Source organism: Sus scrofa, chromosome 7 (assembly GCF_054392235.1).
Source record: "Sus scrofa isolate SSC_HxYL_T2T_F1_AM1 chromosome 7, Sscrofa_HxYL_maternal_Yorkshire_Landrace_v2.0, whole genome shotgun sequence".
In the NCBI taxonomy this organism is placed as follows: Eukaryota; Metazoa; Chordata; class Mammalia; order Artiodactyla; family Suidae; genus Sus; species Sus scrofa.
This window is the reverse complement of record NC_139389.1, coordinates 22766625-22780571: the sequence shown is the minus strand read 5'-3', so window position 1 is coordinate 22780571 and position 13947 is coordinate 22766625. Positions and strand designations below refer to the sequence as shown.

Below are 13947 nucleotides of genomic sequence, written 5' to 3'. Positions count from 1 at the left end.
GACTGCCGCGGGAGCCGCGGCACAGCGGAGTGAGCCCAGGGAGAGGTTTTGGCTGAAGGGATGCTAAGAAAGAAAAGCAACGGGACAAAGGAGCAGACAGTACATTCCTCAGGGGAACTGCAGTCTCTGCAGAAATGGCCCCAAGAACCAAAGGCTTTGGGCGGATCATTTTGAAACGCCAAGATGCGAAACACTAAAAAATATAATTGCTATCACAATATAATGCGATGCATTGATTAAAAGTTGCTGTCTGCATTCCTGTTCTTAGTGCAGGCGGTAGCGCGTGGGTGTCCCTGACGCCAAAGTTTTGCCTTAGACAAGCCAAACGAGAACACTTTGTCAGAAATAAGGTCTCAGTAAAGAAAGCTAGCTAAAGGTGGAGTTTATTGTGCCATTCATCTCCAAGAAATTCAATGCTGATAATGTTTGTATCCGCTATTACAATGAAAACGAGGCTTTCTTACAAATTTCTATACCTCGGTTGCTCACAAGGAATTTATTTGCATAGTGCCTGGGTGTTCATTTCCTCTGCTTACTGTAACAAATTACCACAAACTGTGTGACTAAAAACAACAGAAATTTATTCTCACAATTCTAGAAGCCAGATGTCCAATCTGTATCACCTCTCAAGTCAAAGTAGCCTCAGGGCCAAGATCCCTCTGGAGACTCTAGGGGAAAATCCAGTTCCTTGACTCTCAGCTTCAGGTGGCTGCTGGCATTCCTTGGCTTGTGGCCACATTTCTCCAGTCTTCAAGGTCAGCATCTAGGAAAGTCTTCTGCTTTGTCCTCAATGGCCTTATTCTTAAAAAGTAAAAAACAAACAAAATGACTCAGTAGTATCTTATCATTCTTAGTTGCAATACTTCAGCGATTATCAGATGTTATTTCCTAAGGAAATTACATTAGAAAAATCAATGCACAAATAGGAGTCTCAAGAGAGCAGAATCAAACTAGTCACCCCCTGCCCTTGCGAAAGCCTCACTTTTCCCAGTTCTTCCATATATCCCAGGTAGCTAGGAGCTTCTTTTCTCACCTGTTGTGTCATTCTCAGCTCTCTCCCTGGTTCTCTCTCTCAGTCCTTCACTATAGCAGCAGTGTCCTCTCCACTACAAGGACTAAGTACTCCCACCAGGTCTGGATCTCTGAGAGCAAGATGGCCAGAGCTTGTTGGAGACTGACCACTGTGACAGCTTTAACCCTCAGGGACACAGAGCAATGGTACCCTTCTGCTAGGTGCTAACTGGGTCAATGCTTCGTCAGCATGATATTGATCCATCAAAGGCATCAATACAGAGACAAATTTTTTTCTTTCTGGGGCTCACATTCCTACATGGTAAACTAAGAGAGGGAAAACAGAAAAATGAAGAAATAAATTGAGATAAAGGGATTATATCAAGTAGTGGGCCTCAGGAGTTCATTCATTCTTTCAGGTATTGACCAAGTGCCTAGCAGGTACATGGGCCCTAAACAGTGCACCGGGTGTTCAGAAGAAACACTTGACAATTGCCTTCCTCACCCTCAGAACCACCAGGGAAGGCAAACATTCATCAAATAATTGAACTCAGAGTTGTGACTGAAGAAGAGCTGGGTTCACACTGAGTTGGGGGAGCTAACAGCAGAAATCTGGAAAGGCCCGCTTAGAGGAATTTACAAAGGAATGAGACGGAGAGGCGGGTTGGAGTGAGAGGAGACTGGTGAGAAGTCTAAAAAGAGAAAGTTTGAGTGGAGGGGGGCCCGGTGTCGGGACTGAACCAGCAACCCGTTTCCCCTGACAGTCCCCTTACCGGAAGGAAGACCGAGATTCCTTAAGGAGCCAGGGCTGAGAAGTGGAAGAAAGGAGAAAGAGACGAAATAGAACCAAAAGGGACGGAGGGCTTCTCCCAATCCCCACGGGCCAGTCCAGGTGATGGGGGAGGTCCCTGGGCGCTGCCGCTACTGACCGTTTCTGTATCTATGATCCTAACATCCGAGAAATAGTATGAGCCCAAGCATATCCCTCAGGAGCCAGTCCCTGCCAGGACTAAGGGCCTACGCCGCACAGAACAAGGAATTTAAAGGGTACACAAATACACCCCTCTTCCTGTCCCTGGAGAGGCACTTACTAGTACCCTCTAACCAACTATCCCCTCCGGGTGCTTGTTCTCTCTCGGAAAGACGCGGACTGACTTTCTAGCTGATTCCGTTTCAGTCTAGAGGGCCCCACAACTTCAGTCCAACTGCTGGGAAGGCTGGGCGTCAGAAGGATTTGGAACCAGCCTCACAGGTTCCTGAAAGTCGAACAGAGAACTCTCATGATCCTCCCTTTAGGGACCAACTGGTCGTAAAGCATCAAAAATTAGTTCCCCAGAGCCGACAAACTTAAGAAAATCTCTGGGAAGCAACTGTGTACCTTTAGGAGGTGGGTTTTGTCAGCAGTTGCCGTCGAAATACACACGGAATTGGAGTTCTAGCTTTACTGTGTATGGCCAGAAAATTTAACATTGAAAACGTATACTATCCCATCAGTAGCAGATTTTCCAAGATTCGAGTTCGGAATTCAAAGTCCTGAACGACCCAGGAGCTTTCATGTTCCCTACTTTGCTTCTCCTGATCCCTTGTTCTGGAATCTATCTCGTTCACTCGCAGAAACCTTGCTCACTCCTCAAAGCCCACTTAGGTCAGTTCTCCACTCTGCCTCCGAATCAAACACACACACACACACACTCACAGAGACACACCCCACTGTGCTTTTCCACACCTTATTTTAGTACTTTTTTTTTTTTTTTTTGAGCAGATTACTCTTTCTGCCCAATGGAAAACTTGCTCACAATATGTTTCCTCTATGCATCCTAAGTACTACAAGTGTAACAAAAATAATAACAATAAAACCGTATGATTAGAATAATAGTATAGCTGAGTACTTTACTCCTCATAGCAACTATGTGGAATTTTTATTCCCCCTTTATAGATGAGAAAATTAGGGCTTAGGGATGTTAAGAGGTAAGATTTTTATGTCTTGCTCATTTTTTGTCTTCCACAGGGACTAGTGTAGTGCAAACCTACTTTGGCCTTTAATATTCACAGGTTGATGTATTGACCCCCCCAGCTGTTGTCCAACTTTTTTTTTTTAACATCCATTCATGTTTTCCTCCTTCCTCTTGTCCTTATGTGCATTTTGGTTTTGTTATGGTTTTGTCTTTTTTTCTCTGAGTTGGGTAGCAATCTCATGAATGAAAAGAATCTACTGTGCTAAAATACAAATTAGGGAATTTTTTCTCCATTGAGAATGGGTAATAGTTCATAATAGAAGAAAAAAGAAGTCATATAGCTTTCAAAGAAAAGTCCTTTATCTGATTAGCTTTGTGTGGAAAGTTTAAATTAAAAAAAAAAAAAAGCACGTTGAACACATTCAGGGATCCTACCTAGACTCCTCCCTAAAAACAGAGATATAAAGAGATGTGAAGCAAAGGATTGTCATTGCATATAAAGGAAACAAAATATAGCATCATCAAAAGGATGATGATCAGGAAGTGATTGCCATCAGGCCTAGAGGGTTGATTTTCTGTGACTTATCAAGCAGAAAGACACAGAACAGTTTCCATATTTATAGAAATGTAACAAACTATACTGTTATGTGTTATGTCAAAACAAAATTTCTTAGACAAATTGATCTTACATAGGTGTCAAAGTGTATTAACTCGAGGTGAGTACTGGCAAGACTAGAAAGGAGTGTCCCAGCTCCAAGAGATGTTGGGATTTGTTAATTTATACACGGGGCTTGGGGGGAGATCAGGGAATGTGAAATTAATTAGAAAAAGAGTAGTACTATTTCATTTAACATGATCATAAATACATGTCTGCACCTGTTGGTAGAGTAAGACCAGGGACATCTCGATCTTTGTTCAGAAGCTTGTGGATAGTTTTATGTGCATCGAATTTGTATAGGAAATGAAAAGGAAATAATAAGCAATACATCTGTGGCTGCCGTTTAGACAAACCAAGTAACAAAGAGTGGTGCCCCAGTACTGTCAGACGGGATCCAATTAGCACGAAAGCATCAAACCTTGTCAAAAGTCAGGAGAATAACAGAACCTGCTTTTTCTCAAGTAGCTATCAGTAAATTTCTCAGGTGAGCATTCAGAGATGTCGAATACATTGCTGGCCTGTTTTTTAGGTTTTAAACAGCAGTTTCCCTATAATGATGTGGCCTTCCGTATTTCCTTTCTTGAGAAACCCCAGACAAATTGTAAATTCATAGCAGAAGACAGGTGGAGGCGCTGCGGAGCTCAGTCAGTCCGGAGACCGCCTTGATCCAAGATTCAGTTACTGTCATCAGTATTTCTTGAGCGATCCCCCTTCTCTCAGCTGGAGCACTGAAACTGGAAAATCCGTCGGAGAGAGTGAATTTCAAAATTCCAGCCGCTCTCCGGGAAGCAGAAACTCGCTTACAACCAGCTAAGACAAACCTCTGGGAAATATCTTTCCAATATCTTCCTCCTCGCCTTCATTCGTTACTGCCTGCAACGTGTTATGCAAATCTCAACCAACTCCTAAGGCTAATCAGTTGCCTCCAAAATTTCCCTCTCACTGGATCATCCAATGGAAAGAATTAAAATTCTGAAGCATTCAGGAGAGTGGTTAGATTTCGGTCACTGCCAGGTAACATGATCATTGACAAAATTTTATAAATCATTAAAATTTATATTTTTAGTCATTTTGCGCATGGAATATCAAAAGTGTTTCTAGACAGAGGTTCTAGGCAGAAAAGGCCTCATGAAAAGTAAAAATTAATTTGTATGCAATTTCATCTTTGGTCTCTAAAAACACAGTGAGGAAGAAAAACCGCATTTCCCTGACCGGGAATCGAACCCGGGCCGCGGCGGTGAGAGCGCCGAATCCTAACCACTAGACCACCAGGGAAGGTACTTGAGAGTTTTCCGAAAAAACTTGTGAGACTAATGTACCATACATACAGATGCAGAATTCAGTTCTGAGTATTCAATGACATAATGCAAGATGACATTCGTTTCTACAAAGACATCCTGTTGCGCACCAAACCATAAAGTCTGAGGAGGAGATGTAGTTACGCCAAAGGAGTAATCGGGGACACATAGCTGCAAAGAATCTTTCCCTGCTTCAAATGTGTGGATTTATTCAGGAATAAATAAATCCTTACGGCAGTTCTCATGATATTCATTTGTAATTGTCTTCTTATATTTTTCCTCATAAATTGGTGAGCCATTCGAAGATGCAAACCGTTTTTAGATTTATTTTGGTTTCTTCAAAGTGCTTATGGTATTTATCAAACAAATAACGTTTAGAGCACGAAAAGACAAATATTGACGCCATTACCCATTATTTTGAGACCTTGAGGGCGGAGCCGAAATAGCTCAGTTGGGAGAGCGTTAGACTGAAGATCTAAAGGTCCCTGGTTCGATCCCGGGTTTCGGCAAAACCTCTCAGCTTTTTTTTTTTTTTTTTTTTTTTTTTTTTTTTCCCCTTATCCTTTGACGAGACTTTAAGGTATTAAACATGAAAATACGCGCAACCGAAATGATGGACCGAAAAAATGGGCAACCTTTTTCTCAGATTCGTAAAGGAAGACACAAGAGGATTATTCAATAAAACGATTCTTCCAGTCGGAGGAGCCGAAGTATGAGTATCACTTTAAACGAAAGAGATAGATCCAAAGGTGAAGAAAAACCACTTTTCCTTCTTCTTTGTAATATTTAGAACGTATCTTCTTTCTTGGTTCTGGCTCAGTTGGAATCGATTTTTTGCGCAAATAAAATCTTAAAAAGTTTTATATGCCTCCGTTTATCTTTTAACAATAGTGCGTATACCCGTCCCCCCCCTCCTCCCCCCCTTCCCATGAAGTCAGGTGGTCTGCTGGGGGCAAAAAAATGCTAGAGAAAAACAATTTTTTAGAGACTCCTTAGGGAAATTAATATTAACAAAAAAGAGACCGGGTCTCGTCGGATGTCCGGGCGGAACTACAGACACTGCTCGCAGGCGCGGTCCCACCGCCGCCCAGCACGGGGAGTTTGACCTGCTCCGTGTCCGGCCTGGGCCGGGTCCCCCCCTCCTTAGACAACCTGGTCCCCCCGGGCTCCCCCGGGAGCCCCATGTTGATGCCAGGCCCAGTGCGGACGCCCGCTCTACGCAGAGCTGCAGTCCCGAACCCCCGGGAATCCACGATCCACCGGCCTCAGCCTCCCGAGAAACTGGGATTACAGGCGCGCGCCACCGTGCCCGGCGCGAGGAGCTGCGGCGCCGCGGGCCAGGAGGCTGCTGCCGCCGGCTCTACGGTGCTACGCGGCACCACCCCAGCGGAGACTTCTTCGCTCTGCCCCTCCCGCCACCAGCTACATTGCTAGAAGAGGCTGATGGAACAGAGACGATGAGGCGCAGAAAGCTCTGGCAGAGTTATGAATAAGATTCCCTTATCATGTTGTCCTCAGAATCTTTGCCAGAGTGTCGTAAACTTATCAAAGGTCAAGGACTGCGTTGAGCGTTGAGGTCTTCGCAAACTTCAATGAACATACAAAACCCAGCCGGGGATCTCGCTAAAATGCAGCTTCTGACTTGATTTCTTGAAATTCTCAATCTGAATCTGAACCTCTCAGAACCCAGCCAGTACACTCGGAGAAGTCCAAATCACATGGAAAGATCACACCCAGGCCCTCTGGGCAACAGCCTCAGTGGAGCTCCTAGCAGATCACCGACACCAACTGCCAACACCAGCCACGTGAGTGAGCCGTCTTGGACATCTCAGCCCAGTCAGGCCCTAGGGGGCTGGAGTTCGTGTTGATACCACGTGGAGCAAAATTGCCCAGATGAGACCTGTCAACCCACAGAATCAAGAGAGATAATAAAATGGTTTTCTGTGGCTATCATAGCAAACTTACTGGCTTTAAATGACACAAATTTATTCTCTTAGACCTTTGTAGTCAGAAGTGATGGGTACGGTCTCATCACGCTGAAGGCAAGGTATTGGCAGCCTGAGTTCCTTTCTGGAGGCTCTAGGGTAGAATCCGTTTCCTCCTTTGCATTGCTTACAGAGTTTGTTTCTTTGCAGTTAAAGGACAGAGCTGTCTCTTTTCTGCTGGCTATAAGTTAATGGCCACTCCCTGCTTCTAAAGCCTGCTACATTCCTTGGCTCCCCAAAGCCATCGGTGGTGGGTGGAGTCCTCACACGCATCTCTCTTCCACGTCCCCTGCCACATTTAAGGGCTTGTGATTAGGGTCATATCCCCATCTCATGGTCCTTAATCTTAATCACAACTGTAACTCCCTTTTACCATGTAAGGTGACAGTCATAGGTTCCAGGGATTAGAGAATACCTTTAGAATGGCCATTATTCTGTATACCACAACCCATCATGTTTTGGGATTCCTTGTTACATATTAGCAGACAATGAGAACACTTTGTGAGCTGTCTCTTCCATGTTACCAAAATTGAACTTTACCTCAAAGGCTTTGGGAAGACAAAGAAATGCCCTCCTGAACATAAAGGTCAGTGTGACTGGTATTTTCACAAGCTTGTCCTGTCTGTACTGTAGAAGTGGGACAACAGCTAGCACACAGAGTGCCTTCATGCAATTTGTATAGTAATGACTCACTTTGGTGGATGAATTACAAAAAAAGGCAACCCTCAGGGCTGATAAAGTATACAAGAAAGAAAGAAAGAAAAGAAAGAAAGAAAGAAAGAAAGAAAGAAAGAAAGAAAGAAAGAAGGAAGGAAGGAAGGAAGGAAGGAAGGAAGGAAGGAAGGAAGGAAGGAAGAAAAAAGAAAAGAAAGAAAATGCCACCTCTATCCAAGGACTCATGGTGGCTTGGCTCTCAAAGCTCAGGTCAGATCTCAGCCCCTATTCCTCTTCTCTATAGGGCACTGGTGAATGACAGCCCTCTATAGACAAACAATGGGAGACAGCAAGTTTAGACACTGGATTGGAGGCTGTTGCAATAGCCAGGGAAAAACATGGAAGGAAGAGGAGGAGAAAAGGAGAGGTAAAGCAATGGCAGTGATCTGTGTGCAATAAAGGAGACAGATTCAGGAAGTACCAAGGATGTAAAATTCACAGGACTTGGAAGCTGGTAGAATGTGAAAAGTAAAACAAAGGAGGGGATTAAAAAGGATGCAAATGTGATGCCTTTTGCCTGTGATCAGAGGTCTTCTCCAAAATGTTGCTTTTCTTACAGAGAAACGGGACTTGAACATGAGAGAGGAAACAATGAGAGTGCAGGCCTTGAGGCTGGTGCCTTAACACGGTTGTTCATGCAGATGAAGAAATGCTATTGTGTGCTAAAATATTTTTAAGTTCTCAAGGTTAGCAAGACTGGATTTGGAGCTAAATAAAAGGAAGGCCACAGAACCAATGCAGATGATTTAATGAGAATCTCCTCAGACTTGAAGAGAATTGACTCAGAATTTAGAGATTGCAGAAACTGAAGAGATAGAGGCAGGAGGATGAGGAGAAAAAGGAGGAGAAAGGGTCTCTTTTTACTTTTTTCTTTCCACAGCTTGGATTTCATGATTTATTGCCAGCATTGCTTGGCATTTTAGCTTGCCAAACCTTCATCTCCTTTGCCCCACTCCCAGCCCTTGGTCAAATCAAACACACCGCCACTTTCTCCAAACCTGAATCTGAATAGTGGAATGGGTAGAGCATACCTTGAACTGTGCCCCTCCACATACCCCACTCTAAACCAAGCTTTTATCCCCTCCAGCTCCACTGAAACTTCCTTGTCAAGTCCCAGCAACCTCCATCTTGCAAAATCCAGTGGTCAATTATGTCTTCAGTTTGCTCAGCTTCTCAGTAACACTTGGCCCAAAATATTCTCTCCTTTGGAAATACATTCTTCACTTGTATTTTGGAACATCCTTCTCTCTTGGTATTCTTTCTACTTGAACATAGTTCCTACTTATTTCCTCCTCTTTCCATTCTCTCTCCAAACTCTCTTTGGAGTTCTCCAGGATCCTGACCTGAGTCTTCATGTATTCACTATGTACATCCTCTCCTTACATGAGCTTGCCTGATCACCTGACTTTAAATACCATCTATACCCTGATGATTCCCAGACTTAAACTTCCAACTTCATCTCTCCAGTGAGCATATCCTGTTATATGACTGACATCTCCACTGAATGTCTAAGAGGCATCTCAAACTTAACATGTTCAAAGATCTCTTGATTTCCTATCAAACCCCCAAACCTGATTCTTTTCCAGTTCTCCTTATCTCAATAAAAAGCACAGCAGTAATTTAAACTTGTGAAATAAAACTTGAATTCCAAATAAATTACAATTTTAGAAAATAAATTGAGAAAGTCCTATTTAACTTGACTACTTGGCTGCCCCTTCCTGGTATTATTATTATTATTATTACTTGAAGCAGTCATATCATCTCCCATGAATCATTTTTTTCAGACTATGAGTTTTTGTCACAATCTATATAACATAACGTCATGCACTATTGGAGAAAGCGCATATAAATTTCTGTTTTACTGTACTTTTCTCCATTCCCATCCTCAAAGTATTTCCAAATGAGAGAAGGACATTCTTCTTGTCCCACACTTTGAAAATAATGATTTTACAGCAGGCCCATGTTTTAACATATTTTCTATGGCTAGCAATGACAGCTGCCTTGAAGGCATATGCCTAAATAGACCATCTCCTTCCATTTCTATGAAATTAAAAATCGCATTAAGTGCTTCTGCACATTTTGAGGAAACTAAAAAACTGACGATAAACCTCAATAAACGACAAAAGCCTCAACATCATGAGGAAGTAAACCACAATCTTTTAAAGTAGTGTTATGTGTACAGGAGTAGAGGGGTCCAGGAGCTTGGGACATTTAGCAGGTAGGACCTTTTCATTTTCTTTGGTAAGGCTAAATGAAATTTGCCACAATGTACATTTGCTACTGTTGCCAAATATGCAGATAGATGAGCTTGGACTCGTTTTTACTTTAACAAGGTATCAACACCAGTTTTTTCTATGTAGCTGGTGGTTACATTAAATCTACATACAAATCAAAAGACACCATGTTTCAAATTAAAGTCCTAGGAGCGAAGGAAAACATTTTTTGGTTGCCTAAATTTGACACATTACTTGAAATTGTTATATTGTAGAGAGAAAGGTCGTGGAACAGAATCAGCTCCACACTGTAAGAGGCCAATACATGGTACTGAAATTTCCCTTTCTCTTTGCCCTCGGGTTGCCACCTCTGAATCAGGAAATACAGCAATCAATAAATGAGTGGGTTTTTTTCTAAGTATAATACCCAGTGCTATTTTCGACTGAGCAATTGGTTTCGTTTGGAGATGATCTCTGCTTCAAAAGTTCTGACCGGTCTTAACCCAGACTTGAGAGATCAGTCTCTCCGCGGACTTTCACACCTCCTTCTCCGCCAGGCTCCAATCCAAATCCTGTTCCACGTATGGCTCAGTACTCTGTTCTGGTTACTTACCTCCTTAATCCTATTACATGTGTTTTTCTATCTGCCATTTAGACTTTTTCAGTGATGTGTGGGTCAAGCTGGCATTCACATAGTAATCGTTCGTTCTCATTTTCATTATCTAGATTCAGAAAATATGGTCATAATATTTGCAATCTTAAAAATTAAGCCAACACTCTTTCGATAAAAAGCACAATAATTGATCTACAGGCAGAGCCAAACTACGTTCACGACTACAAAACACTTATTTTGCATACTTAAGTCACAACACTCAGAGGGATGCAACCTCAGACAGTCCGTTTTTTCGAACCGAAAATTAGGGTTGCCATCGTTAGCGGCCTGGGGGAAAACGGCGACTGCAACTACGGAAGTGGAATAACATGTGCGGCATCCAGTTGACAATCAAATCAATGTTCATTTCAGCCCTCCCGGGGCGGGGGGGGGGGGGTCAGGGAGGTTAACTGTCATAAGATTTTTTGTACTTGCCCCAACCGTCCGCACCCATCCCTGAACCCCGAAAACCCTGACTTTTCTCATGTGGGACTTTCCCAAGATATTCCCCGGGCAAACCGAGACGGTAGGTAAAGCAAGCTTTTCACCCCTTCCCAGTTCCTGTAACTACGGCTCTCACATAGCAGCAGATTCCCACGAGTTTGCCCCCAGGACACATTATTCTTTAAATCATCAAGTCTCATAGGTCTAGGAACCCCTTTGGACTTCCTGGGACGGCGCAATGGTGGGGAAGATCGTAGTCGGTTGAAAAGCTGAGGTTGAAAAGGGGGGTTATTTTCTTAAAATGAGGATAGACGGCTTTATGGAAAAATTGCCTTCAATGGGGCAAACGAGATTAAAAAAAAAAAAAAAAAAAAAAGCGACAGCTGGAGACCGAGCCGCCGAGTCAAAGGAAGTGTTTTGCTGTTTAAGATAATAAACACTTGAATGTGTTTAAAATATTGATGGGAAGAATCAGGTAGGGAAGGAGAGAGGGATAGGGAGAGAGGAAGCGGGCCTTTTTCCTCTTCCCTAGAGAAAACGTGAACCGACGCCGGCGTAGGTTAAGCGCAGGTTTCTGGGCAGGAAGTTAAGGAAATTTTCCTTCTCTTGAGAGAGGTGGGAGTCGTCCAGTTCATAACGAAGGGAGTGACGGCAGTGGGATCAACAGTGACTTTCCTCATCTGATTCAGATTGTAGAAGCTGTTCTACTTTTAAGGCGTTACAAGAGAGCATTTCATTTTCAAATTTTAAAGTGAAAGGAATCTAAACAGGACTGGAATTTAAGTAAAGTAAAATCCAGTGTTAAAAATACTTGGTGAGAGCCAGCCACCATCTGCCTCCTTAGCGCAGTAGGCAGCGCGTCAGTCTCATAATCTGAAGGTCCTGAGTTCGAACCTCAGAGGGGGCAGTTCAGTTTTGCCCTTAGGGGCAAATTGTCACCTAAACTGCTGGCCACGGGCGAATTGTCAAAAGACGTAAGTAAGCCTGAGCTTTCTTCCTCCTGGCTATTAGATGAAGAAATACGCAGATAGGTACTTATCTATGCATGATGACCTCTTATCTTTTTCTCTTTCTGGTGGACAACCTCTTGTCCAAGTTCCTCTAATACTTATTCCTTCTTGGAACAGTATCCTATTGGTGCAATCTAATATATTGGGTGAAAAAATGAATGGACAGATGTAAGAAAACCTGATATTCAATTTTCTCAGCAAGTCTTATTGTTTCCTCTTCATATACACATGCAATCTCCTTGTCTTGGCCCCTCTACCTAATCGGGTCCTAACTGGTTTCCCATTTGTATTCACTTAAGAGCATTCCACTGAAATATATAGCCATCCAGAACTTCACAATGGGGTCTTATTTGGAAATAGAGTCTTGGCAGATGTAATTAGTTACATTAAGATGAGATCATATTGGATAGGGGAGGGCCTTAAATCCAGTGGCTTGTGTCCTTGTAAGAAGGTCCTTAACCACTCTTGTATTCCAGTGGCCTAGCACAGTATCTGACAAAAAATAAACACTTGTCAAGTAAGTAAATGAATTAATTAGCATAGTAAATATAACTGTTTATGTTTTTGTTTTGCTATATTCCCTATCACTGTGGTACTCCAGGCAATCAATACCTCAAATTTGGATTTTCAAAATAATACCCTCAGAACACACAGTTTCTGAAGTTCATTCTCCAGGCCATGCTACTCCTGCCCAGTCTGCTAGAAAAAGAGAGGGCAGAACTTAGGTTGCTCCTGCGAAATATCTGGACTTCGGCAGTATGTACTTCAGGATAGTTCTCTCAACAGTTCATTCTGGTGCAGACTGAAGAAGTTATATAATAAGGAATGTTTTCTGTACCCTCAGCCTCTGATTCCAGGAACCTGAATCTACATTTTAAGAAACGCCTGCGGTTAAGGACTGAGGAGAGGCCAAAAAGCTGGATGGTCTGGCTGTTTAGGCAGTTCCTTAGAGAACACTTGATTCTTGTTGGAGCCATCACTAGTCTGAATTGGTTCCTCTCCTTTGTAGAATCAGAAACTATTTTTTTTATTAAAGAATAGTTGACTTACAATGTTGTGCCAATTTCTACTGTAGGAAACTATTTTTTAATTCCCCCAGATTTTGTTCAGGCTTGCAGAGCTAACTCTATAACCAAACATCAGACACTTTCAGTCAGAGTGTGCAGGTATTATAGCCATATTAATGGTAGATCAGCATATTCCTAGGTAATATAAGCTCCAGGTGGAAAGCAAACAACATTAGAAGATTGCTCTGTGCATCTGTAATCAGAGTAATGGAAATAATAAAATATTAGTGAATATGCATTCAAGCAATGATGATCTGGTGCATTCAACACCGAAAAGCCAAGCCAAGCTGCGTGTTGGCCACCCTTTGGAAGAGATGAAAACACAGCGTTCGAATTGAATCACAGTGTATTTTTCTTTGGGCAGATTTTTTTATCTCTATTTGATTTTTTTTCAGACACTGAAACGCTTGTACAAATCTTTCTCCGTACAACATGTGGAATAATGCTTGCCCGACAAAGAGGGAGGGAGAACCAAATGATAAAAGCCAAGGGCTACGCCCGAACAGGGACTTGAACCCTGGACCCTCAGATTAAAAGTCTGATGCTCTACCGACTGAGCTATCCGGGCCCCTGGGAGCTATAGTTTCTTGTATGTCCTAATATGAAGAAAAGTACATGGACAACACTCCAACGTCTCAAAAGATTCTGTTCATGTTCTTTTTTGAAATTCCTCACTCCATTCTTGCCCTTTTGAATATGGTTTATGACTATTTCCACAGTTCATGAGAAAACAATAACACTCATACTTGAGTGATCTAAACAATTACTTCTAAAAATTGTATTAAAACATTGTATATAACTAGAGACGTCATCTCCGAGACCGTCTTGTCCTTCGTCTGCAAAATTTATGCTCTAGTTCTCCCCCCCACCCCGCCCAACTTTAAGAATGCCTGGCACAAAAAAACCCTCAACAAAGTTTCAAGAGTTTATTTTTAACAAG

General features: G+C 42.6%; 5 non-coding genes across 5 annotated transcripts; 2 read left to right on the top strand and 3 right to left on the bottom strand.

Annotated features, from left to right (window-relative positions):
* Positions 1-4827: 4827 nt before the first annotated feature.
* On the bottom strand, positions 4828-4899 carry TRNAE-CUC (transfer RNA glutamic acid (anticodon CUC)). The gene has a single exon. It is a non-coding gene; the product is annotated as a tRNA-Glu (tRNA).
* Positions 4900-5358: 459 nt separating this feature from the next.
* Positions 5359-5431, top strand: TRNAF-GAA (transfer RNA phenylalanine (anticodon GAA)). Its single transcript has one exon. It is a non-coding gene; the product is annotated as a tRNA-Phe (tRNA).
* Positions 5432-5938: 507 nt separating this feature from the next.
* Positions 5939-6236, bottom strand: LOC146401327 (signal recognition particle RNA). The gene has a single exon (XR_014811554.1).
* Positions 6237-11764: 5528 nt separating this feature from the next.
* Positions 11765-11837, top strand: TRNAM-CAU (transfer RNA methionine (anticodon CAU)). Its single transcript has one exon. It is a non-coding gene; the product is annotated as a tRNA-Met (tRNA).
* A 1665-nt stretch (positions 11838-13502) lies between these two features.
* On the bottom strand, positions 13503-13575 carry TRNAK-UUU (transfer RNA lysine (anticodon UUU)). Its single transcript has one exon. It is a non-coding gene; the product is annotated as a tRNA-Lys (tRNA).
* Positions 13576-13947: the final 372 nt, after the last annotated feature.